Here is a 24813-nt window from a genome sequence, read left to right as displayed (position 1 = left end):
TTACCGTTTATCAGCTTACACCTGTGACAGGAAACATCCATCATCTTATACACATGTGTCGAACTCTAGGCCTGGAGGGCCAGATCCATGCCAGTGTTTAGGATCGACTGAGAAAGAGAGAAATGTGTCCTACCTGATGGACCACATCTTTCCTGATTCAGACCCATTAATTAATTTGAGCTGTGTCAAAAATGTGTGAGGACCTCGGCCCTCGTAGGACCGGTTTGACACCCCTGATCTTATACATGAATTATTACAGCTTTCCCTAGTGGGCTGTCACCACTGATAGTATAATTGATTTATGTAGTATAGACATTTTCCACAGTGCATTGCAAACTACATTACACAATTGTCACTGTCCCTCAAGGAGCTGACAATGAAATCCCTACCACAGTCATAATCCAGTGTCACTAGTCATACACAATGCCATTTTTGGAAACCAATTAGCTTCACAGCATACAGTTTGGGATGTGAAAGCAAACTGGAGCGTCTGGAGGAAACCCACAAAAAATTGAAGAGAATAGACAAACTCCATGCAGTTCCTTGGCTGTATTTCCAATCAGAGACCCTGGTACTGAAAGGCAGGAACACCAGGCGCGTCGCTAGCACTATTTGATTGTGGCCCGTGCCACAAACCTGGCCTTAGGGTGCCCCTGATCTATGACTTAGGGTGCCCAACACAAGTGCCCCGAATGTATGGGCACACAAGTTTTCAGCAAATTCGCTCGATACGGCGGCCGCATAAATTTCCGGCACCCGACATCACATTTAAAAAATGACAGCAGCTATCCGCTGCCTTAATCCGCCCCCTGCCGCCCCCTGCTCCAATCAGAAGCGGAGGAGCACCTGGCAGGGGGCGTGGAGTCGTATTGAAAGGCAGGGGGCTGGAGCCGTAGAGAGTGAGTAGCTCTGCCCCCTGCACGGCGTGTGACCCAGGCCAGGAAGCACATGGATGGCGTCATATTGGCGGCGCCGTACTCACCCGCCAAAGCATCCGCCCGCTGCCAGACCATCAGGCTGAGACCATCAGGCACACCAGCCAGTGCAGCCACAGACTGCTCCACGCAGGCCTTGCTGCCTCACCACCGCTCGATCGGCGCCCCCCCCTTAGTGCCTCTTTCAGCCAGCCAGGTCTGGACTGGTGACTGTGCCACTGCGTGCCAGAGTGACTGACTTAGTCAGTCAGTACACCCCCCGGGCCTTCTCCCTGGCCTGCCGATGCCAGATGCCACAGACCACCTCGTGGACACTGTGACTGGTCCTGACAAGGAAGGAAGCAAGGTGCCACTGCCTGCAGCCAGATGCCACAGAGAGACCAACCACCAGGCAAGTGGTGGGGGTTTGGTGGGGGAGACGAGAGAGTCAGTGTAGCCAGAGCCAGCTAGCCACACACAGCCAGCCTGCAGCCAGCCCAGGTCACAGCACCACAGCCAGCCAACCCAGCCACAGTATCGGCCACAGCATCACCGCCAGCCAACCCGGCCACAGCATCACAGCCAGCCAGGCCACAGCATCACTGCCAGGCCTTTCAGCCCACACATCATCCCCAATCCAGCCAAAAACAGTATTGCCAGGCACAGCAGCCAGTAGAGGAGAATTCAGAAGCCAGGTGAGAGGTGTCTACCATATTAAGGGGGCATTCTGCCTATTTATGTGAAATGCTGTCTATTTATGTGCCTTATGACTGCTGAATTTGTCTTGTTTAGTGCCTCATGATTGCTGAATTTGTCTTGTTGGGGGCCTCATGATTTGTTGGGGGCCTCATGACTGCTGAATTTGACTTGTTGGGGGCCTCATGATTGCTGAATTTGTCTTGTTGGGAGCCTCATGATTTGTTGGGAGGACTCACGATTGCTGAATTTGTCTTGTTGGGGGCATCATGATTTGTTGGGGGCCTCATGATTGCTGAATTTGTCTTGTTGGGGGCCTCATGATTGCTGAATTTGTCTTGTTGGGGGCCTCATGATTGCTGAATTTGTCTTGATAGGGGCCTCATGATTGCTGAATTTGTCTTGTTGGGAGCCTCATGATTTGTTGGGAAGACTCACGATTGCTGAATTTGTCTTGTTGGGGGCATCATGATTTGTGGGGGGCCTCATGATTGCTGAATTTGTCTTGTTGGGGGCCTCATGATTGCTGAATTTGTCTTGTTGGGGGCCTCATGATTGCTGAATTTGTCTTGATAGGGGCCTCATGATTGCTGAATTTGTCTTGATGGGGGTGACATGATTGCTAACTGCGAGACTATGGGAAAAGCTGAATCATCATCATATGGCCATGCCCACTCATTGCATGACCACGCCCATTTTTTGCCACGGCGCGCGCTATACCGCCCACCTAGTGCCCACAGGTGCCCCCAATCTCCAAGGACCCTAGGAACGCCCCTGAGGAACACTAACCATTTAGTCACCATGCTGCTGTGTGCAATATGACATTTATACTCTGCTTATAGAAGAATATACATTTTACATAACAGTTTAAAGGTGACGCAGCAGGAAACCTCATGGGGAACACTTCTGCAATCACAGCACCCTCTACAATTGAAGCATTCTAATTGGCCTTATACTGTAGGCAGCACAGTGGCGCAGTAGTTAGCACTCTTGCCTTGCAGCCAGGGAACTATTTGCAAAGAGTTTTTCCCAGTGTCTGCGCGGGTTTCCTCTGGCCAATCTCTTTTCCTCCCACATCCCTAAATCATAGAGATAAGTTAATTGGCTTTGGCTTTCCCCTAAAAAAATTGCCCTTGACTATGATATAGGTATATGAGTATGGTAGGGATTAGATTGTGAGCCCCTCTGAGGGACAGTTAAGTGACAAGACAGTATACTCTGTGCAGCGCTGCGAAAGATGTCAGTGATATAAATACTAGATAATATTATTACTACCTATTCAAAACCTAATAGTGGTTGAGGGTGCTGACATTGGAGAACTGTCACATTAGTGAAATTCCCCAATGAGGTTTCTAGCTGGGTCACCTCAACTATACCAGCGCTGTAAGAAATAAAGGCTCGGGCAGATTTACTTTGATGTAGATCGGGTTTGAAATCAAGTGCTGATGAGGTGCATAATATGTAGGTCAGTTTCAGATAGATGTCCCAACTTGTGTAAAAGCAAATTGCAGTCCCTCTTTGCCTCAGTGCTATCTCTGAGTTGTGATCATCGATTTAAATTTTTTATTGCCACCCTTCCCTACTTTTCCTCATATAGAGGAGCACAAAAGGTTAGTTACAGCTACTTGTCCTAAACGGGGTCAGGCCCGGATTTACATAACAGGAGCCTATAAGCACAGTTATGCTTGCACCCCAGACTTCACCCTTCATGAACCTACAAACAGCAGCCAAATCACATCGCAAGTGTGCTTGCTGGCCCAGCTGTCACTTCTCTCTTAGTTACCTTGCCCGTAGGTAGGTACAGGTGCCCCTTAGTATCAGGTAGCCAGAGCTATCCTTAGTATTAAGTAGCTAGTAATTAGTATTAGGTATTAAGTATTAGGTAGCTAGAGGTGCTCTGCACTGAAGGGAGATCTGGTCAGTGGAATGCTGAGACCCGGGTGAATAACCTCTCATTTACACTCTGCTCAAGACTCTGCGTAGGGAAGGAGGGAGGAAGGCATTTGGGGAGGAGAGTGAACCGCCTTTCCATCATCAGGCGCCTGTAGGTACGTCTATAGTGCCTTAGGGTCGGTCCACACTAGACTCAGTTGCAGAGCGCAATCCGTGGCCCGGGCTCCCGTTTTCAGAAACCGGAACGCAAACAGATCTGTGCTGCCATTTTGCAGCAAACGTTTTTGATCCGTTTGTGTACCTTTTTTTTCCCCTCCCCCACAAACCAGATTGCCGAGGGGGTAGAAGCCAGGATGGGTGGGGGGTTACTGGGGGCTAGCGGGCAAAGTGGCGAGGAGGGTCCCCCCTGTCCCTGAACTGCCGGAAGTCACGCGGCGAGCATTGGAAGGAGGGTAAACTTCCCCTCTCGCTTGCTCTAAACTTTTGGCGCAAATAGCTGGAGGGGGAACGGGGACTTAGATGAGGGAGGGAGGGGGATGACCCCCCTTCCCGCCGCTGTGCCCACTACCCCCCATCCTGACTGCTACCCACTCAGGCTACCTGGGGGACACCTATTGGGGTGACGTGAAGGGGAGGAGCAGGCAGTAGGCAATGCGCATCTCCCTCCGTTTTGTGTGCAAGAATAGCCTGTGTAGTTCATGCCTTCGTCACATCAAGGTTAGACTACTGCAACGTCCTCTACACAGGCCTGCATAAGAAAGACTTAAGCCGCCTGCAATCAGTACAGAATGCCGCCGCAAGGCTGTTAACGAGCCAACCCCGCCATTGCCACATAACACCAACCCTGTGCTCACTCCACTGGCTACCGATAAAATTGAGAATTCTGTTTAAGATTGGCTTACTGACATTCAAATCCTTGCACAATCTGGGCCCTGGATACCTGAAGGACTTGTTGCAACTGCATCACCCCCCCCCCCCACAATCTTAGATCAAAAGGACGCAACACCATGGTCACCCCCAGAGTCCAAACCTTTGGAGACAGAGCCTTTTGTCATGCTGCCCCTACACTACCCTACCACACCCAATCAGGACAGCTCCATCCCTGGAAGCATTTAAGTCTAAACTGAAAACCTACCTCTTCAGTCTGGCATTCATGAACATCTGACTATCTCCTCTGTAACACAACCCAGCCTGCAACCCTGTATTAATCTGAGACACAACTATGCGCTTTGAGTCCTATGGGAGAAAAGCGCTTTGCAAATGTTATTGTATTGTATTATTGTATTGTGTAGAGGGAGATCCACTTTTGCACTGCCCTTCACTACCCCTCTGTGTATCCGGGAGCTATCAGGTTCCGTGAAAATCCTGCAAATCCGGACCCTGTGTTCAGTTTTTCAGCATGGATCCCCCGGATTGATCCGTTTTTTTTAACAGGGTGAAGACGGCCTCTTACTTTATTTATAAGTTTGAATAGGTTTGCTCACTCCTAACTAGAGATGAAAAAAATTATCCTACCGTACAAATTTATACTGATCCAAGAAGCAAAAAATCATGGTACAAAAGAAAAAAAATGCTAAAAATGGTAGAAGCATTTTTTTTATTTTCTCAAAATCGAAACGTTACAGTGAGAACCCCCTCATAGCAGTGACACTGCTCTACGGCTTTGCTGTTAGAGATCACTAGTGATCAGCAAACAGAGCAGGATCCCAGCAGGCGCAGTAGGGGCTTCACTGCGTGGGAATATTTACAGATCTTCGCTCCTGTGCAGAACCAGCTTCCCCTCTGACAAAAATAGCCGAGCCCGATCGGGTCCGCGCTCACGCCTGCGCAGTAGAGTGGACCCGATTGGGCTCAGCTATTTCTGCCAGAGCCCAAGGGGAAGCTTGTACTCAGTGGCATAGCTAAGGAGATATGAGCCCCGATGCAAGTTTTACAATGGGGCCCCCCAAGCACTCTATACATAACAATTGATACGGCGCACCAAAACCTGCCAAGGACAACCCCAGTGTCAGAGGAGCAAGAAGGGGATGGGGAACAGTGTGTTAGAGATCACTACTATTCCAAGGATCTATAGAAGTGATTATTACCAGCACAGGACCAACAGAGAGCTAATACTGTAGTTGAGGGAGGGCCCTTCGGGGCCCCCCTGGCCCAAGGGCCCCGATGTGGTGGCTACCTCTGCACCCCCTATTGCTACGCCCCTGCTTGTACTGCACCTGCGCAGGAGCGAAGATTGATTAACCCTCCTGGCGGTTTGCAAAAAAATCGCCAGGGGGCAGCAAATCTTTTTTTTAAAATTTTTTTTTTTTTTTTCATGTAGCGAGACAAAGTCTCGCTACATGATAGCCGCTGCTCAGCGGCATCCCCCCAGCCCCTCCGATCGCCGCCGGCGATCGGAGATCCGGAGATCCCGTTCAAAGAACGGGATCTCCTGGAGGGCTTCCCCCGTCGCCATGGCGACGGGCGGGATGACGTCACCGACGTCATCGACGTCGTGACGTCAGAGGGGACTCCGATCTGCCCCATAGCGCTGCCTGGCACTGATTGGCCAGGCAGCGCACGGGGTCTGGGGGGGGGGGCGGCCGCGGCGAGAGGAATTGCGGCGGATCGGCGGGTAGCGGCGGCGATCGGGCACTGCACGCAGCTAGCAAAGTGCTAGCTGCGTGCAGCAAAAAAAAAATTATGCAAATCGGCCCAGCGGGGCCTGAGCGGTGCCTTCCGGCGGCATAGCCCGAACTCAGTTCGGGCTTACCGCCAGGAAGGTTAATATTGCCGCATGCTGCTCAGGGGCTGCCAGCACTGGATCCCCCAGGCTGAAGAGGACAGGGAAGTCTCATTAGGATCCAGAGGTTTCCCCCTCCCGAGGTAAGTACATACCTCCCAACTTTTTGAGATGAGAAAGAGGGACACTTAAGCCACGCCCTTTCACACCCCTGATCACACCCCTGATCACGTCCCTGCCACACCCCTGATCACGCATGCCATAAAGATTTCATGAGAAAAATATGTTGTTTTATAATTAAAACCACACTGGTCCTTTCTATCCTGGTTCATTTTCCTTCATATTAACATTTTAAAATGAATTATATATCAATTTAAAGGATGGGAATAAAGTTTAGAGTCAATCAAACACATTTTTAGTAGAGAAATATAAATATTTACATAAAAAGAGGGACAAAGTCCTGAAAGAGGGACAAATGAGGAGGAAAGAGGAACAGGGCTCCCAAAGAGGGACTGTCCCTCCGAAAGAGGGACAGTTGGGAGCTATGTAAGTACCCCCCAGCATCAGTGTTCTTCCTTACAGGATTACTTGAAGGCAAACACTATGGCAGGGCTTAGCTGGAGTTCTTTCACTATATCTAATATGCAGCAGCAGTGGACTAGAATTACACTGTCGCTTTTTGTTCAGTTCGTTTTCCTGCAGAGCATTCCATTTCCTCTGTGATACTGACACATGGTTACAATTCCTCCAGTTACTGCCACTTTCTAGTTTCTAGAAAGATGAGCAGAGTACTGATCATCAGTGGCGGACTGAGCTGATCATTGGCTGACACGCCCCTCTACCCCAGCACCGCCCTCCCTGGCTGCAGCTGACAAGCTGTTTGTGTTTGTAGTGAGAGCAGCCTTTCATTCTCCCTGCTGCAGAAATAGAGCATTGGGCTGGATCTAGCAGGCACACGACTCTGGGTAATGAAGATGCACATGATAGGATGAAGCTATGGAGTACCAGTGAGTAGTCTTCCTCATCTGCCTCACATTCATCTGCATTTATTCATGCTGCTGCTGCAATTTTACTTGGCCTCCCATTCATACAACCAGGATGAACAGCTGCCACTGAATGCTGCACTTTCCAGAGAGGAGCTTAAAATTCGAATTTAGGTGACTTTTATTTCTGAACAGGAAACCAGAATTAGCAGGGGCTGAACTGGAACTTTTCAGTTTTGGAAGGCTAATGGCTGAATACCTGACACCTTCAAGGCTTCAAGCTAACCAGTTTCAGAAGGCTAATGATTAATTACCATGTTCTCAGGTAATCAACTATATTAGCCTTCCAACTCTGATTAGCTATGTGAAAGGTTTCCGCCCTGCTAATTGTGATAACTATAGATATAACTATATATAGATATGAAAAAATGGCATGTTGAATATTACATCACATTTCTACACTTCATAATTGTTTCACTCATTTCTAGTGATGTAATATGAATTTTTTCCTTTGTTTATTTTGGTGAGCAGTTAAAAAACACAGGCTGAACTTGACCTTTACACAGGACTTGCCAATTTTAGAAAGCTTATTTATTAGCAAAGGTGTCATAAACTTAAAGGGACTCCGAGCAGTGCAGAAACTATGGAAAGATGCACATCATTTTAAAGCTCTCTTTCTCCTCTTTCCAATGATATATAAACCGCCACCCTACGCCTTTTAGTTTTCGCTATTTTCGCGATTGAAATTGCCGCGGCCGCGATTTCGATCGTGAAAATAGAGAAAACTGAAAGGCGTAGGGCAACGATGTAGGTGTCGTCAGAAAGAGGAGAAAGAGAGCTTTAAAATGATATCCATCAAGCCATAGTTATATTGTATTACACAGGGCAACTTTTTGTCAAAGTCAGCAGCTGCATTCAGCAGAATGGAGCTGCTGACACTGGGGAAAGTGTCCTCCTGTTTAATACAATATAACTATGGCTTGATGGATATCATTTTAAAGCTCTCTTTCTCCTCTTTCTGACGACACCTAAATCGTTGCCCTACACCTTTTAGTTTTCTCTATTTTCGCGATCGAAATCGCGGTCGCGGCAATTTCAATCGCGAAAATAGCGAAAACTAAAAGACGTAGGGTGGTGGTTTATATATCATTGGAAAGAGGAGAAAGAGAGCTTTAAAATGATATGCATCTTTCCATAGTTTCTGCACTGCTCGGAGTCCCTTTAAGCCTGGTACACATTTCCAATTATATAGGCCAATTTTACCACCCCTGTAGTGTTATAGGAGGGTTAACATACACTATCTGCTAATACCATTCAATATCTGTTGCCCCTTATACTACATGGAGATGGTAAAATTGATCAGTGATTGACCAATCGTTATTGAAAGTGTGTACCAGGCTTTACAAATCTTTGATCAGCCTTCTGCAAAGATTTGTTGGTACTATTCCATTAGCTGTGCGCAACCACTAGGTGGCGATAAAACTTCAGTGTTGAACAGTGCTGGGGGAGGTTCGAGCGCAACTGAGCTAAGTAATGTAGAATGTAATCTCCCTCGGCCTTCAAAATCCCAGCGGCGTTAATTACTATTCCCCCTCCAGGCCGCCATGGATAGTAGGGAAAGATGTAACTATGCTGCCAGCAAGGGAGATTACATTCTACATTACTTAGCTCAGTTGCGCCTGGCTAATGGGAGTTTTATCGCCACCTAGTGGTTGCGCCCAGCTAACGGAAAACAACCTATTTGGTTTATGCCCTTAGGCCTGGAACCCACTGAAATACGCAAACGCAAAACGCAACCGCTAGCGTTTTGTCTGAGCGGTTTGCAAGCGGATTCATGCACGTTTTGGGTTGTGTTTTGCAACATTGTATTTTTTTCCCCAGCGGGTGCGTAGCGTTTTGCGTTTTGCGTTTTTATCCTGATTGGTCCTGTGAATTATTTTTCATTTTGTTTACAGTGTGCTGAACCGCAAAACGCTAGCAAAACCGCTCAGTTTAGGTTTTGCTGAGCGTTTCTGCTAGCGTTTCAATACTTTACATTGAAGCGCTAACGCTCCCAAAATGCTGCAGGTCCTGCGTTTGCGTTTCTGGGAAACGCAAACGCTCCTGTGGAAGTTGCCCCATCCATTAACATCAGCTGAGCGTTTTGGCAAAACGCTAGCGTATCGCAGCGCTGCCAAAATGCTCAAAAAAACGCTCTTGTGGGTTCCAGCCCTTATAGGTCTAGTTCCTGTAGATCAAAATTGTACTGGAAAGTAAAATCATTATTTGTTATTGTCTACTCATTTATGCTGCAGGTTGTGGTCCTGTGACCTAAACAGCACAGTTGGTGGTGGCAAACAGTAAAGCCATGTGTTTTCTCATAGTAAAGTATTGTGTAACACATGCTGATCACGTGCATCATGACAAGGGTGCTCCATTCATGTACTGACTATTCTACCACTCATGCAGAAATATTACTATTGAATTGCATGACCTGCAGATGGGCCTGGGAGGGTGAAGGGTTTACTTCAAAGGAACCCGAGGTGAGAGGGATATGGAGGCTGACCTATTTACTGTATATTCCTGCGTATAAGACTACTTTTTAACCCATGAAAATCCTCTGAAAAGTTGGGGGTCGTCTTATACGCCGGGTGTCATTGATGCCGGGTGATACGCCCTATCCTGTTACCGTCTCTCAGATCTCCCTGCTGAGGGAGCGCAATCTATTCTTCCATACCGCTCTGATAAACAGGTAGACAAGGAGAGCTGACCAGTCTACTTAAGGAGAGTTGACCAATGCAACAAGTCAACTGACTATATACTGTTAAATACTGGGTAACACACACAGTACAGCACCAGTATCTGTTCATACACAGCAACAGTACATGATTTTTTAATTTTTATTTGGTGTGCGTTGGACGAGGGGTAGTCTTATACAGCGAGTGTATCCCAAACTCTATATTTTAACTTTAAAAGTTGGGGGGTCGTCTTATACGCCGGAATATACGGTATTTCTTTTTTAAAGTGTACCTGTGATGAGTAAATGCAAAGCATTTATACTTATCTGTGGCTTCCTCCAGCCCCCTTCAGGCTGTAGGCTCCCTCGCTGTCCCCTGGGCTGCTCCATTTGTCCGCTAGCCGTCCTAGTACTTCTGGCCATTCGCACTCTTTCGCATATGTGCCTCTGCAGTTTTCATTTGCTGCATTTTTGGTGCGTGTTAATATGCATTTGCATTTCGCATGTGTGTGTTTTTTATGTGTTTTTGGTGCATTATGCATTAGGGTGTTTTTTGTTTTTTTTTTTGTATTTTCAATAATCAGTGAATTAAAATACAGTAGCATATTTAAAAACAAAAAATGCATTAAAACACACGTAAAAACGCATTTCCCTGCATCCCCATTGCGATACATTATGTGCGTTTTACATGCATCTTAGAAAACTATGCAGCAAGTTGTGCGTTTTTAAAAACGCTCAATGTAAAAGCACATATAAGCATTTTTACATGCGGCCCTTAGACTTGTAGTAGCGGCAAAAACACTACCGGTTTCCACACGCTAGCGTTTTATGCCTGGTGTGTTCCCTGCCTCAAACAATACCGGTTGCCTGGCAGTCCTGCTGACCTTTCTGGTCAGTAGTGTCTGAATCACACACCTGAAAGAAGAATGCAGCTAGTCCTGAGGGCCCATTTCCACTATCGCGAATTCGCATGCTTTTTCACATGCAAATTCGCATAGCAATACAAGTGAATGGGACTGTTTCCACTTGTCAGGATTCCTTTGCGTTTTTCTGTGTACAAAAAATTTGGATGGCAGAGCCATCAGAATTGGCATACCGCTATGCGGATCACATACAATGTATTTAATAGGAAATTCGCATGCGTTTTTTGAATTTTCATGCGAATTCGCATAGAAACAATGGAAAATCACACCAGCACTGCCATGGTTAAATTTGCATACATCGTCATCCATGTGACTTCGCTTGAAAATTCGCATACACCCGCATGCGAATTTTTACCGCGGCGATTCGCACCGTACAAGTGGAAATGCAGCCTGAAAGTAACTTCTGCTCTGCATGCTTGTTCAGGGGCTATGGCTAAAAGTACTAGCTGCAGATAATAAGCAGGACAGACAGGCAATGTGCATTGTTTAAAGGAAATAAATATGTTGCCCTCCAGTACACATTCAACTTAACACAGCAGTATGTTTCAGACCAAAATCACTTAGCAGCTAGTACTTTTGTGCCTGCAGGTGGTACTGCCAATCTTTCTTTCTTTCTTTCTTTCTTTCTTTCTTTCTTTCTTTCTTTCTTTCTTTCTTTCTTTCTTTCTTTCTTTCTTTCTTTCTTTCTTTCTTTCTTTCTTGTCGTGCTATCTGTACGTGTCTTGGAAGTAGTGCCCGCTCTCTCTTTAATTATTTGCTTGTCTCTAACCAGTCAGCATCAATATTTTTTTTCCTTTAATTCAAAGGTCACTTTTAACCCACTCATCCGTTCAGACTTTGAAGCTAGATTCACAGTGGGACGTTGCGTTTTGATGCAACGTTAAAGTCGCACTGCAACCTTACAACGCAACATGCCCAAAAAGTCACAACGCAGCATTACCGCAGATACAGTAAAAAATGCAGGCAATGAAAAGTATGCTTCCAAGTCATTACTGAGCATGTGCAAACAGTCTAACGCAGCTAATAACGTGTATAATGCACAGCATGCAGTACTTTTACTTAACGTGCAGCATTAGCCACCAACGCAACATGTGCACTGTGAACGGGGTATTGATTTTTCATTGCAGTGAGTTATTCTGCGTTAAATGCTGTTTTAACGTGCGACTTTAACGTCCCACTGTGAACTTGGCCTCATTCGATTGTGAAATAGGCATGGTTTTGGAAGGAATCCCAGACAGAATGACTTCTTGTGGCATAGTGATCTGATGCTAGTCTTTTATTGTCTGCAATCTCCAGGAAGAGGAAAAGCCATGTGCTGAAGTAGATTTGCATAATGGAAAGTAAAGGAAGTTCCAAAAAATACCAGAAATACTAGATTGGGGTCACGAAGGTCATGTTGTGATGAGACCTTCTCTTAAAGCAAACATCAACTGAAATAAATCAGTTGAGGTTGGAACACAAGAGCCAATACCAAGGTGCCAGCAGAAATATTCTTAGAGTTAAATGGAATCTGAAGTGATAGGAACACTGAGGCTGGCCATTATCAATACACTTTTTAGCAAACATTTGACCTTCTGATCCGATAATTGTGATTGGAAGAAAACCATCCATCAGGCCCATAAAATAAAAACAATCTGACAGTTTCAAATGGAATTGACGATTTGTTGTCGATTGGCACCATCAACACTATGGGCTTGATTCACAAAGCGGTGCTAACCCAGTTAGCACGCCTAAAAGACTTTAGGCGTGATAACCATTGCACCACGCTGGTGAAAAGCCAGTTTAGGCGTGATAAGTTTTTAGATCGCGTGCAAAGTCTCGCACGCAAAGCAGCGCCATTAAACTCTTTGCGAAGTGCACCAGACTTTGCTGGCGCAAAACTTTTGATAATCTGTGCACTGCGGTGCTAACCCACTTGGTGCTATACTTATCACGCCTATACTTATCACGCCTATACATATCACGCCTAAAGTGAGTTTAGGCGTGATAAAGGGCTTTTCACCAGCATGCTAACTGTTAGCACCGCTTTGTGAATCAAGCCCTATGTGATTAATCAGGTCAATCGATGACTAAACTGTATTGTTAATTGGCATCTTTAAGTCCGTTACACAAATCCAATCTTGTTTAGCCAATTTACCATCTCAGGGCTGGGGCACACAGAGGGGCTTCTTGAGCGTTTTTGATGCCGCTTGCGGCTGCGAATACGCTAGGGTAATGTATTTCAATGGGGGTGTGCACACCACAGCGGGAGGCGTTTTGCAGAAACTAATCCTCCCGGGGTGAGGCATTTTTTTGGATTGCGGAGGCGTTTCTGCCTCAGTGTTAAGTATAGGAAAAACGCAAACCGCTCTGAAAAACGGCAGATCAGAGCGGTTTGCCAGACGGTTTTGTTACAGAAGCTGTTCAGTAACAGCTTTACTGTAACAATATATGAAATATGCTACACTGAAATCCGCAGCCGCAATCCGCAAAACTCTAGCGACACGCCTCCATAAAAATAAAAAATGGCGTTTAAAAATCTGCTAGCATTTTGTGGATCTGCTAGCGGGTTTTGGTGTGCACCGGGCCTCAGTGTAGTATGAGGCCTAGTGCACACCAGAGTGGTTCGGCAGCGTTTTTCGATCCGCTTGCGGATGTGGAAACCATTGGGTAATGTATTTCAATGGGCTGGTGCACACCAGAGCAGGAGGCGTTTTGCAGAAACTCATACTCCAGGGCTGCTGCAGATTTTGGATTGCGGCGGCGTTTCTGCCTCCAATGTAAATGATAGGAAAACCGCAAACCGCTCTGGAAAAAGAGCGGTTTTGCAGGCGTTTTTGTTACAGAAGCTGTTCAGTAACAGCTTTACTGTAACAATATATTGAAATCTACTACACTAAAAACGCTTCACAAAACCGCAAAATGCTAGCTGAAACGCTACAGAAAAATAAGAAAAAGCGTTTCAAAATCTGCTAGCATTTTGCGGATCTGCTAGCAGTTTTTGGTGTGCACCAGGTTTGAGAGCTTATCTTGCAATCTGTTCATAGTATGCAAAATCTGTCGGCCTTCATACTATTTGAAGGTGGTAAAATTGATTATTGATTGACCAGAATTGGATGTGTGTACCATGTTTTCTGCCTAGTACACACCATACAATTTTTCTGTTAGATTTTCTGTAATTAGATTTTCTGTATTGGTAGAGACTGGTCATTATCTCTGGTGCATTGTCTTCTGGTTATCTCCTGCTGAGTAGAACAATGCTTAATTGCTAGGCAGATAGATGGTTAGATAGATAATTTCCAACATGTTGGAAATTATCTATCTGGCACGTAAATCTTACAGCAAATTGTATGGTGTGTACTAGGCATTAGACTCTCCACTGTTGAACAGCTCACAATATTAAAGGAAACCTGAGATGATGAATTTAAAAGAATTGATACTTACCTGGGACTTCCTCCAGCCCTATGAGCATCTCAGGTACACTTTAACCCCTTCTCCCGACCACCTAACTCCGATCAGCAGTGGGAGGGTGGCAGCTACAGGACCGCCTAATGCCGATTGGTGTCAGGTCCTGTAGGTGGAGATTAGCGGGGGATGTGCGCGCATTCCCTGTTGAGTTACGTAGCCGAGATGAGTAAACAGCCTGCCAGCCGCGACTGGAACTGGCAGGTTGTTATGTTGGGAATACACCATAAGTTTTTTTCCAGCAGATAGATGGTTCGATAGATAATTTCTGACATGTCTGATCTTATTTCTCATAAAAGTGAATGGAAATTGATAAGAAAAGATAAGAAAATCGATCAGAAAAAAGTCAGAAAATAAGATCGGATAGTAAATTGGCTGAAAAATCTCATTGTGTATTCCCAGCATTAGGGGGGAAAAATTGTCCTTTTCTTTTCTGCTGCGCTAGATCACACGGGGGACAGCTCTGTCACTTAAGAGAGGCTCACAATCTTATCCCTCTCAAAGACTGATGCCTATGAGAAGTGGTTCTAGTAATGGATCTCACATAGCAGTAGCAATCAGATCCCACCAACAAAAAGCTCTTTTGGTGGGAAGAAAAGGAGGAAAGATTCATTTAGGTGCTAAGTTGTATGGCTGAGCAATAAATGTTAAAGTTGTGCAGCGCAGAATTGTAAAAGATGGCCGGGTCACTTGGCGGGGTGTAAGCCTGTGGTCTTCAAGTAGACACTAGGGGTGAAAATAAACTAATGAAATAAACAATTGTATCTGTCGTCCTCCTAAAAATGACTTTTTAAGATATTCCTTAGTTTTATTTTATATTTAAATCTACTTTTTAAGTTTTTACTGGTTTATTGTATTTGCTCAATGACACATTCACTTAAAGGGATACTGTAGGGGAGTCGGGGGAAAATGAGTTGAACTTGCCCGGGGCTTCTAATGGTCCCCCGCAGACATCCTGTGCCCGCTCAGCCACTCCCCAATGCTCCAGCCCCACCTCTGGTTCACTTCTGGAATTTCAGACTTTAAAGTCTGAAAACCACTGCGCCTGCGTTGTCGTGTCCTCACTCCCGCTGATGGCACCAGGAGCGTACTGCGCAGGCCCAGTATGGTCTGTGCCTGCGCCGTGCGCTCCTGGTGACATCAGGGTAAGCGAGGACACGGCAACGCAGGAGCAGTGGTTTTCAGACTTTAAAGTCTGAAATTCCAGAAGTGACCCGGAGGCGGGGCCGGAGCATCGGTGAGTGGCTGCACGGGCACAGGATGCCTGCGGGGGACCATTAGAAGCCCCGGGTAACTTCAACTCCCCCGGAGGACGGCGGCGTGGGAGCGATCCGTGCGTATGGGGCTGGAGGAAGCCCCAGGTATGTATAACTTCTCTTTGCTGGCGTCTCTGGTTCCCTTTAAGTTACATTAGTTATGCTAATTAAAATAGATGGGTAATATAATCTCTTACCTGCCCTGTTTTAAAAGAACAGGCAAATGTTGGTGATTTCATGAGGGCAGCCATCTTTTTGGTTGAATCTTTAGGTGACAGGGAGCATGACACAGTTCCAGCTGTCCCGTGCCCTGATCATCCTCCCAGTTGCTAGGCAACGAGAACAACATCTTCAGAAATCCCATCATGCTTTGCACAGTATTAGGGGAAAAATTCCCAGGCAGTTTTCTTTGATGAGGCGGAGCTTAGCTTCTGTGCAGCCAAAAATGAGGCTTGGATAAGAAAGTTATGATGCTGTGAAACTGAAAGAAACACCAATCCTTTTCAGTGCTGCTGAGTAGATTTTTAGTCTGGAGATTCACTTTAAGTATGTCAGAACTAAAAATCTATAAACTATTGACCCTTTTTATCTCTTTCCTGCTCTCAGAAGCCATTCTCTGCTAGGAAAGGGTTTTATAGTTGTAATTTCTTATCAGTGAGGGTCACACTGTAGTCTCTCAGTCCTGACGCAGACAGGAACTGCCACTTACATATCTGATGTTTACCTCTTTCAGACAGAGAAAGCATAAGAAGAACACATTATAGTTATTTGTGTGCTAGGCACTGTACATACACATGTCTCTCATCATGTCACCTCTGGTATCCTTTAAAGGAGTTATCAGGCATTTTTAAAAGAGAATAAGTGCTACTTACCCTGGGCTTCCTTCAGCCCCAAGCTCCCAGCATGTCCCTCGCCACAGCTCTAATGTCAGCAGTTCGCCGCCACTGTAGGGGACTGGAAGGCAGCGGCGGAGCTGCGGCAAGGGACATGCTGGGAGCTTGGCGCTGGAGGAAGCCCTGGGTAAGTAGCACTTATTTTCTTTTAAAATGCCTTGATAACTCCTTTTAAGGCTATATGCAAGCAGTTTACACTCACCTAAAGGATTATTAGGAACACCATACTAATACAGTGTTTGACCCCCTTTCGCTTTCAGAACTGCCTTAAAGAGAACCAGAGACGAAGCACCCTCATGTATTTTACCATGTATATCATTGGGAACCTTAGAGAAAACACCTACCCTGCTCTCTTTCATCCTTCACTGCTCAGCCTGCTTGTTATCAGCCTTGATAAAAATCCCTGACTGAGCATTGTCTGGCTTTGCTCAGGAATATTTATAGCTCAGTCTGTGTTCTCTCATGTCTTTTCAAGCCCAAGCCTGCCCCCTGCTGGCTTTGCTCAGAAATCATTATAGCTGAGTCATTATAGCAAAGCCAGACTGAATGCTCAGTGGAGGATTTTATCAGGGTTAAAATCAGGCAGGCTGAACAGTGAAGGATAAAACAAAGAGCAGGGTAGGTGTTTTCTCTAATGTTCCCACTGGTATATATGGTAAAACACATGAGGGTGCTTAGTCTCTGGTTCTCTTTAATTTTGCGTGGCATTGATTCAACAAAGTGCTGAAAGCATTCTTTAGAAATGTTGGCTCATATTGATAGGATAGCATCTTGCAGTTGATGGAGATTTGTGGGATGCACATCCAGAGCACGAAGCTCCTTTTCCATCACATCCCAAATTGGGTTGAGATCTGGTGACTGTGCGGGCCATTTTAGTACAGTGAACTCATTGTCATGGTCAAGAAATCAATTAGAAATTATTCAAGCTTTGTGACATGGTGCATTATCCTGCTGGAAGTAGCCATCAGAGGATGGGTACATGGTGGTCATGAAGGGATGGACATGGTCAGAAACAATGCTCAGGTAGCCTGTGGCATTTAAACGATGCCCAATTGGCACTAAGGGGCCTAAAGTGTGCCAAGAAAACATCCCCCACACCATTACACCACCACCACCACCACCAGCCTGTACAGTGGTAACAAGGCATGATAGATCCATGTTCTCATTCTGTTTACGCCAAATTCTGACTCTATGGAGACTCCTCAGCAGTGTTGCTCGGATAGTGCTTTATAAAATCCGAATTGATCCGGATCCGGATACCTAGATATCCGGATCCGGTTCGGATATCCGAATCCAGCCTTTTAGATATCCGCCCCAGTTGCATTATCCGCGGATATCTGGGCTATTCGGATATCTGGATAGAAAAACCGGAAGTGCCCTTTAAATAGCTTTAAAAGGTGTTTTTAGGGTGAATGAGGCATGTATCATCATTATTTTGCAAAGGGGAACACTAATTGATGATGTGGGGACTTAAAAAAAAAATGGCTGTCAATTAACATCAGGCCTAGGTTCCAGTCAGCGGTCGTGCAGCCCACATTGTGTCAGAAGTCCAACCGCACAACTGGGACATGACAGTTTTCAGCCAAGACCCCCTCAAAAAATTATGCAGCAATTGTGTTTTGGATTAAATATAGGTGGTATCAGTGGCCTGTGGCACCCTGGCCTGGCGGTGGGAGCTGCACAGGCAGCAGGAGCAGGGCAATGCAGCAGCAGGTGTAACGTATGCCAGGAGCCTGCTGGACGTGTCACTTGGCACGTGGCACTTGGCGTGCGAAGAGACACGTGCCAAGTGACAGTCAGACAGCAGAGGAGAAGACACTAGTGCACACTAATACATTAATGAATTAACAATAGTGTAGTGAAAGAGAAGGTGTTAATCACTGAGCTTATCACTGTGTAAAGCCCTTGCCCCTGGAACAGCACTGCAGCTGTGCAGCACACACTCTGTCACACTATGAGATAATCAATCAAGCTAAATAACGATTACTATAGAGTAGTGAGGGGGTTAATCAATGAACAGCTTTAGGTTTATAACTGTATACAGGCAGCCCTCGCTAGGCCACCAGCACTGCAGCTTGTCTCTCAGGAAACATTCAGCAAGCCAGAACGATCTGTCTCATCATGGCAGCCCTCCTTATTATACAGTGGGGCTGGCCAGTGTTCCTTTCTGTGATTGGTTGCTAGGGCTTCTGCTGGGAGCCCTCTGATTGGCTCCAAGACGTCATCACCTTAGTTACAGTATTTCGGATTCGATATCCGGGTCATGCATCAAACTATCAGGAGATAGCTATGTGGATTTCTATAGCTATCCAGGATCCGGAATCTGATCCGGATAGCGTAAAAATGGTCGGATATCCGGGTTAACCCGGATATCCGGATTCCGGATGAGCATCACTACTCCTCAGACCAGGCAACATTTTTCTAGTCTTCAACTGTCCAATTTTGGTGAGCTTGTGCAAATTGTAGCCTCTTTTTCCTATTTGTAATGGAGATGAGTGGTACCCAGTGGGGGTCTTCTCCTGTTGTGGCCCATCCGCCTCAAGGTTGTGTGTGTGTTGTGGCTTCACAAATGCTTTGCTGCATACCTCTGTTGTAACGAGTGGTTATTTCAGTCAATGTTGCTCTTCTATCAGCTTGAATCAGTCGGCCCATTCTCTTCTGACCTCTAGCATCAACAAGGCATTTTCGCCCACAGGACTGCCACATACTGGATGTTTTTCCCTTTTCACACCATTCTTTGTAAACCCTAGAAATGGTTGTGCGTGAAAAATCCCAGTAACTGAGCAGATTGTGAACTACTGACCGGCCCATCTGGCACCAACAACGATGCCACACTCAAAATTGCTTAACCTCCTTAGCGGTAACCCCGTGCTGGACACTGGGTAAGCCGCCGGAGGGTGCCACTCAGGCCCTGCTGGGCCGATTTACATAATTTTTTTTTTCAAACACGCAGCTAGCACTTTGCTAGCTGCGTGTTTGGTCTGATCGCCGCCGCCGATGCGCCGCTACCCGCCGCGATACAGGGCCCCCCCCCGCATACCCCTTGCGCAGCCTGGCCAATCGGCGCCAGGTTGCGCTATGGGGTGGATCGGGATTTCCTGTGACATCGCGACGTCAATGACATCACTCCGATCATTGCCATGGCGACGGGGGAAGCCTTTAAGGAAATTCCGTTCAGAACTGGATTTCCTTATGGGCAAGCGGCGCCGGCGGCGATCGGACGCTATTGGGGGACGCTGCAGGGAGGGGGGAAGCATGTAGCTAGCGCTAGGCTAGCTACATACTGAAAAAAAAAAAGTGAAAAAAACCCTCGCGCGGCTGCGCAGCCGTGGGAGTCATACCGCCAGGGGGGGTTAAACCACCTTTCTTTCCCATTCTGACATTCAGTTTGGAGTTCAGGAGATTGTCTTGACCAGGACCACATGAACACTGCCATTCCAGCGCAGAAGACTTGGGTGCAGCAGTGAGTAACTTCAGCGCCGTCAGAAGACGGAGCTGAAGTTACTTATAAAACACTATAATTCGGCCTCCAGCAATTGCTGGAAGCCAAATTATTTAATTCCCTACCATCCATGGTGGCCTGCAGGGGGAATAGTATTTAAAATCAATGGGAATTTGTGCAGGAGCAGGATAATCCATACAGGCTGTATCCTGCGCCCAAGTCTCCTGCGCCTATTCCTCTCATACGCAGGACCACACCCCTAAATGCACTGAAGCAACTGCCTTGTGATTGGTTGATTAGATAATTGCATTAATGAGAAATTGAACAGGTGTTCCTGATAATCCTTTAGGTGAGTGTATATATTGCTTATCGCTCTAGATGTCACTTTCACAGTTGCCCATTCCCCCCGCACAAAAATATTTTTGGGTATTTACCATATGACCACCAAAAATTATGTCTATAGTAGGGAAATATTATTAATTTCTCTGCATTCGGGGCTGAAGAAAATGATTCTTTGTTTTCCAAAGAGCTGTAGAATGTGTCTGGACAATATTAAATGATATGTGTGTCACAGGTAACGACACAGCATTGAGCTATTGCATAGTTATAAATAACTTCATAGGCGTGTCATTAAAGAGAATCTGTATTGTTAAAATCGCACAAAAGTAAACATACCAGTGCGTTAGGGGACATCTCCTATTACCCTCTGTCACAATTTCGCTGCTCCCCGCCACATTAAAAGTGGTTAAAAACAGTTTTAAAAAGTTTGTTTATAAACAAACAAAATGGCCACCAAAACAGGAAGTAGGTTGATGTACAGTATGTCCACACATAGAAAATACATCCATACACAAGCAGGCTGTATACAGCCTTCCTTTTTAATCTCAAGAGATCGTTTGTGTGTTTCTTTCCCCCTGCAGCTATCTTCCACTGAAGTGTCAGGCTGTTTCTTCCTGCAAAGTGCAGTAGTAGGGTTGAGGGATGTTTAGTGTGAGGGCTCGTTTCCACTAGTGCGGTGCGGAATCGCCTGCATTCCACCGCGGACAAAATCGCATGCGGGTGCGAATCCGCATGCGTTTTTGCCGCGATTTCGCATGTGATTCCGCATAGGTAAGGCTGTATGCGATTTTAACCATGTCACTGCCTGAGTGAAATAACATTAATACCTATGCGAAATCGCATGCGATTTCGCGTCAAAAAACGCATGGTCACCCCGCATGCGATTTCCCTATTAGTTACATTAGCGGCGATTCGCGCACATTCCTTCTGCAGGCGAAATCTGACGGCCCTGCCGTGCAGATTTCTGCCGCACCAAAAAACGCTGCCGCAGCCGCACAAGTGGAAACAGCCCCATCCACTTACATTACCTATGCGAATCCGCGTGCAGTGCCCGCATGCGGATTCGCTATAGTGGAAACGGGCCCTCAGGAGTAGGCAGAGGGAAAGTTAGGCCTCTTTCACAGTCGCACGTTAGAAAATGTTTTAACGTGGACTAATGCACAGCAATACTAAGTCTGTGCAACATTCACAGTGCACACGTTGCGTTTGTGTGTAACGTGTAGCATTATTAGAAAGTGCTGCCTGCTGTGTGTTATACATGTCATTAACTGTGTTGGACTGTTTGCACATGCTCAGTAATGACCTGGAAGCATACTTTTCATTGCCTGTATGCTCTACTATATGCGACGAAAACAGGACATAGAGTTGCGTTGTGACATTTTTGGGATGTTGCGTTGTTAGTTTGCGTTGCGACTTTAACGTCGCATCAAAACGCAATGTCCCACTGTGAAAGTAGCCTTAGTGTGAGAGGTTGGTTAGGTAAAGCAATAATAGAAAATAAGCACCATTGCCGATATTCTACTAGTGACTACACCTGGTGCCTAAATGTCCTGGTGCCCTTTTTTCTCATGTATGCATAACCCCCGAGACTGATTCATGTTCAGCAAAGTGTAAAACATAGAACACTCAATGGCCTCCATTCTCAATGAGTTACTGCATTCGGCTACGAAATGTCAGAAAATTACCGACTGAAGTATGACCATGTTCACATTCACAATGTTTTCTGCCTGAAATTACATTGTAAAGTGTGGAAAAAAAGTAATAAAAGCGCAGTAAATTGTTGGTAAAAAAATATTTTAGCGTTAAATTTAGTGAAAAAATGGAATTTCATGATAGAAAAAGAGCACATTGATTTATCGTTGATTACCTTTATCACCTGTAAGTAACTGGCGCTGTTCTTCACATCCAGGTACATGTAGTCTTTGGGCTTTGTTTGCTGGACTTTGTAATTTTTCTGCATAAAATATTTAACACACTTATTCTGCATTTTTACTGAATGTTAAACAAACTTTTTTCACTATTACCGTCATCTTGCCGCACTATTTTACTGAAGTTTATGTTCACTCTGTAAAATTTTTGTGAATGCAGAAAAAAAAATCGGTAATTTTCCAATATAAATTTGGTTACCGCACATGGTATTGTGAATGGAGGCCAATGAGTATATATCAAATGCTTGCATATATTACTCCCTGTGTGAACTTTGTTAGGGTATGACTGTATTCAGAGCCTCATGGCTGTACTGAGGGATGCAATGAGAGATCGCTCCCTGTATCATTCTTTCCACACACAAAAGAGCCAGGTTACTAATCTATGCACTTCAATTGAGATGGAAGCAGTCCCACAGAACTCCAGGGAGTTTCCCAAGAGTGCTTCCATTCATCTGACTGGGCAGTCTATTCAGAGTTATTAGATGGAAAAGTCAGTGTTGCCAGTGAGTTCATAGTGCGCTTCCAACCTGTGCTATTGTGATCATGTAAATAAGTTATGTGAAACTGCCCGGCTTCTGTTTAATCTGAACTCCCACAAAGCTATTATGGGTTCAGTAACTGCTGGAGCACTAACATCCATAACAAAACTAAGCTGTAATTCTGAGGTGCCTCTACACCTGTGTAGGACTTTACTTGTGTGCTGCAAAATCCAAGTAGTGAACTGCTCTTTCCTTTCCTTTGGTGCATAAGAACGTTTGTAGTGCAAGCAACCTTTTTAGGGTATCTTTAGCAAACCCAAATTCGCAACACATTGTTTGATGCATTGCCCCAAATAAAAATATGTTGTAAGAAAGTAGAATAGAGAATATTGGAGTACCTGTTGTGGTGCTGCTGCATGAGTTGGGTGCCGGGTGGTGTACATTACTGATAATTTACTATGACCTTACCCGTTACCCATTATCACTTGACATGCCCCCAGTGCCTAAATCTACCCCTGCACTTAACACCCCCCCCCCCCCCCCATTTCAAATGCCTAAAATTAACTCCCCCCTACTAATGCCTACCACTAACCCCAGTACCCAGACAACTGCAAGTCGCCGATCATCTACGACTGGCTACGACCATTAATCACTATTTAGTTGACGTTCTGCTACTATCCATGTTGGGCAACCAACTCCCTGCTTTAGCGCCTCAATAATGTTTATTTACAGAGCGATCCCTATGCCCAAATGACCTGATCTGACAATATTCACCTCTTCCCGGGCAGGCTGAATGCTGCAAAATCCAACATTGCACCTGTGTAACTGTAGCAACTATAGTAGCTGTCATCTTATTGTTATTCACCTCTGTAGATAGTTGAGGATGTCGATATTGGGAGATTCCTGTATACACAGTAGACCGCCACCTGAAATTCTACTAGATGAAACCTAAAAAAGATGGCCTGAGAGACTCTAATGCTGGGGATACACGGTACGTTTCTGTACCGTGTATCAACCAGCTGATCCAGCCAGCTGATAATATTCAGCTGGCCCGATCATGCTGCTCGACCCGCGCCCGCTCGATTCCCGCCGGCGGACAATGGCGGGGAATCGAGCGGTGATAAGGAAGCGCCGGCGGGGACGAGCGGCAATCGATACGAGCGGGGGTGCGCCGGCATCGAGCCGCTGGCTCGATCTGGCGCAAAAAAAGAGCCATGTATGCACGGCATTAAGTGCAATACTGATATAGAATCAATGGGGTGATAGGTGACTATTAATGGGATACAATTATTCTTTTACTTGGGTATACTGTAGGGTGCAGCTCTCCAAGCCAATTTTTTTTACGTATTTGTGTTTTTGGAAAGGCAACTAAAAAGTATCTAAATGTGTGAGGCTAAACCTTTCTGTAGAGGTGCTCTGTGACACAATGTCTTAAATATAAAAAGTATTTACCTTCTAGAAGAATAGTCAAGGCAGTGATCAGTTATTTTAAATATTAGCACCATCAATGTTTTTCGTGGACAACCCCATTTGATCAGAATAAGTGCTTATAGTTTTCCAGGGAGCGTGTGAGCACTTGCATTTTGGTGGTTTTATGTATAGATGTTTCTGAAATAAAGGTGACAAAAATCTAATATGTATGAACTCTATGGATCTTTGTTGAAAATAGAGATTGTGGCACAATGTCTACAATGGAGAACATGACTTTCAATTGTTGAAGCCACACTGATCTTCCTAGTAAAGTTAGCAGCCTGTGAGCCCACAGGCAGGGCTGGGACAAGGTCCTCCAGCACCCAAGGCTGAGACACCAAAGTGCGCCCCTCCATCCCTCCCACCCCAGCAGTCACACACTGATTGCTATTAGACTAAGAGGCGCCCCAGGGCCCCCAGCACCGTAATCCCTAGTTAGCTGGCTTGCAGTCACTGCCATGTATCCCCTTTCCTTATTTCTCTCTGATTAAAACACAATAGGGGAATGACAGCTGAGTGAGTTGCACCCTGAGGCTGGAGCCTCTCTCGCCTCTGCCTCAGCCCAGCCCTGCCCACAGGTTCTCGTCCCATTCCCACATCCAATAATACTGTGTTGGACGTGATAAAGTTCTGTGACAAAACTGGCCCTTTTTTCATTTTCCTTTTTAAAATCTAAGACAGGCTGGATTTTGTGGGGAAAAAACTAAATCTTTCT

The 24813-nt window shown here is 45.7% G+C and overlaps 1 protein-coding gene across 3 annotated transcripts in view; it reads left to right on the top strand.

Annotated features, from left to right (window-relative positions):
* The window catches only part of TRIM2 (tripartite motif containing 2), a 252202-nt gene that overhangs the window by 104134 nt on the left and 123255 nt on the right, over positions 1–24813 (top strand). The window contains exon 1 of one of the 3 annotated variants that reach the window (XM_068278933.1): positions 7128–7232. The exons of the other annotated variants lie outside the window; for them this stretch is intronic. The gene's annotated coding sequence lies outside the window, so the exon portion shown is untranslated. Of the gene's footprint in view, positions 1–7127; positions 7233–24813 lie in introns of those variants that run through there. 3 annotated transcript variants of the gene reach the window in all.

The sequence above is a fragment of the Hyperolius riggenbachi genome, chromosome 1 (genome assembly GCF_040937935.1).
Source record: "Hyperolius riggenbachi isolate aHypRig1 chromosome 1, aHypRig1.pri, whole genome shotgun sequence".
Taxonomy (NCBI): Eukaryota; Metazoa; Chordata; class Amphibia; order Anura; family Hyperoliidae; genus Hyperolius; species Hyperolius riggenbachi.
Note: the sequence above shows the minus strand (reverse complement) of the source record. Positions and strands in the feature narration are given on the sequence as shown.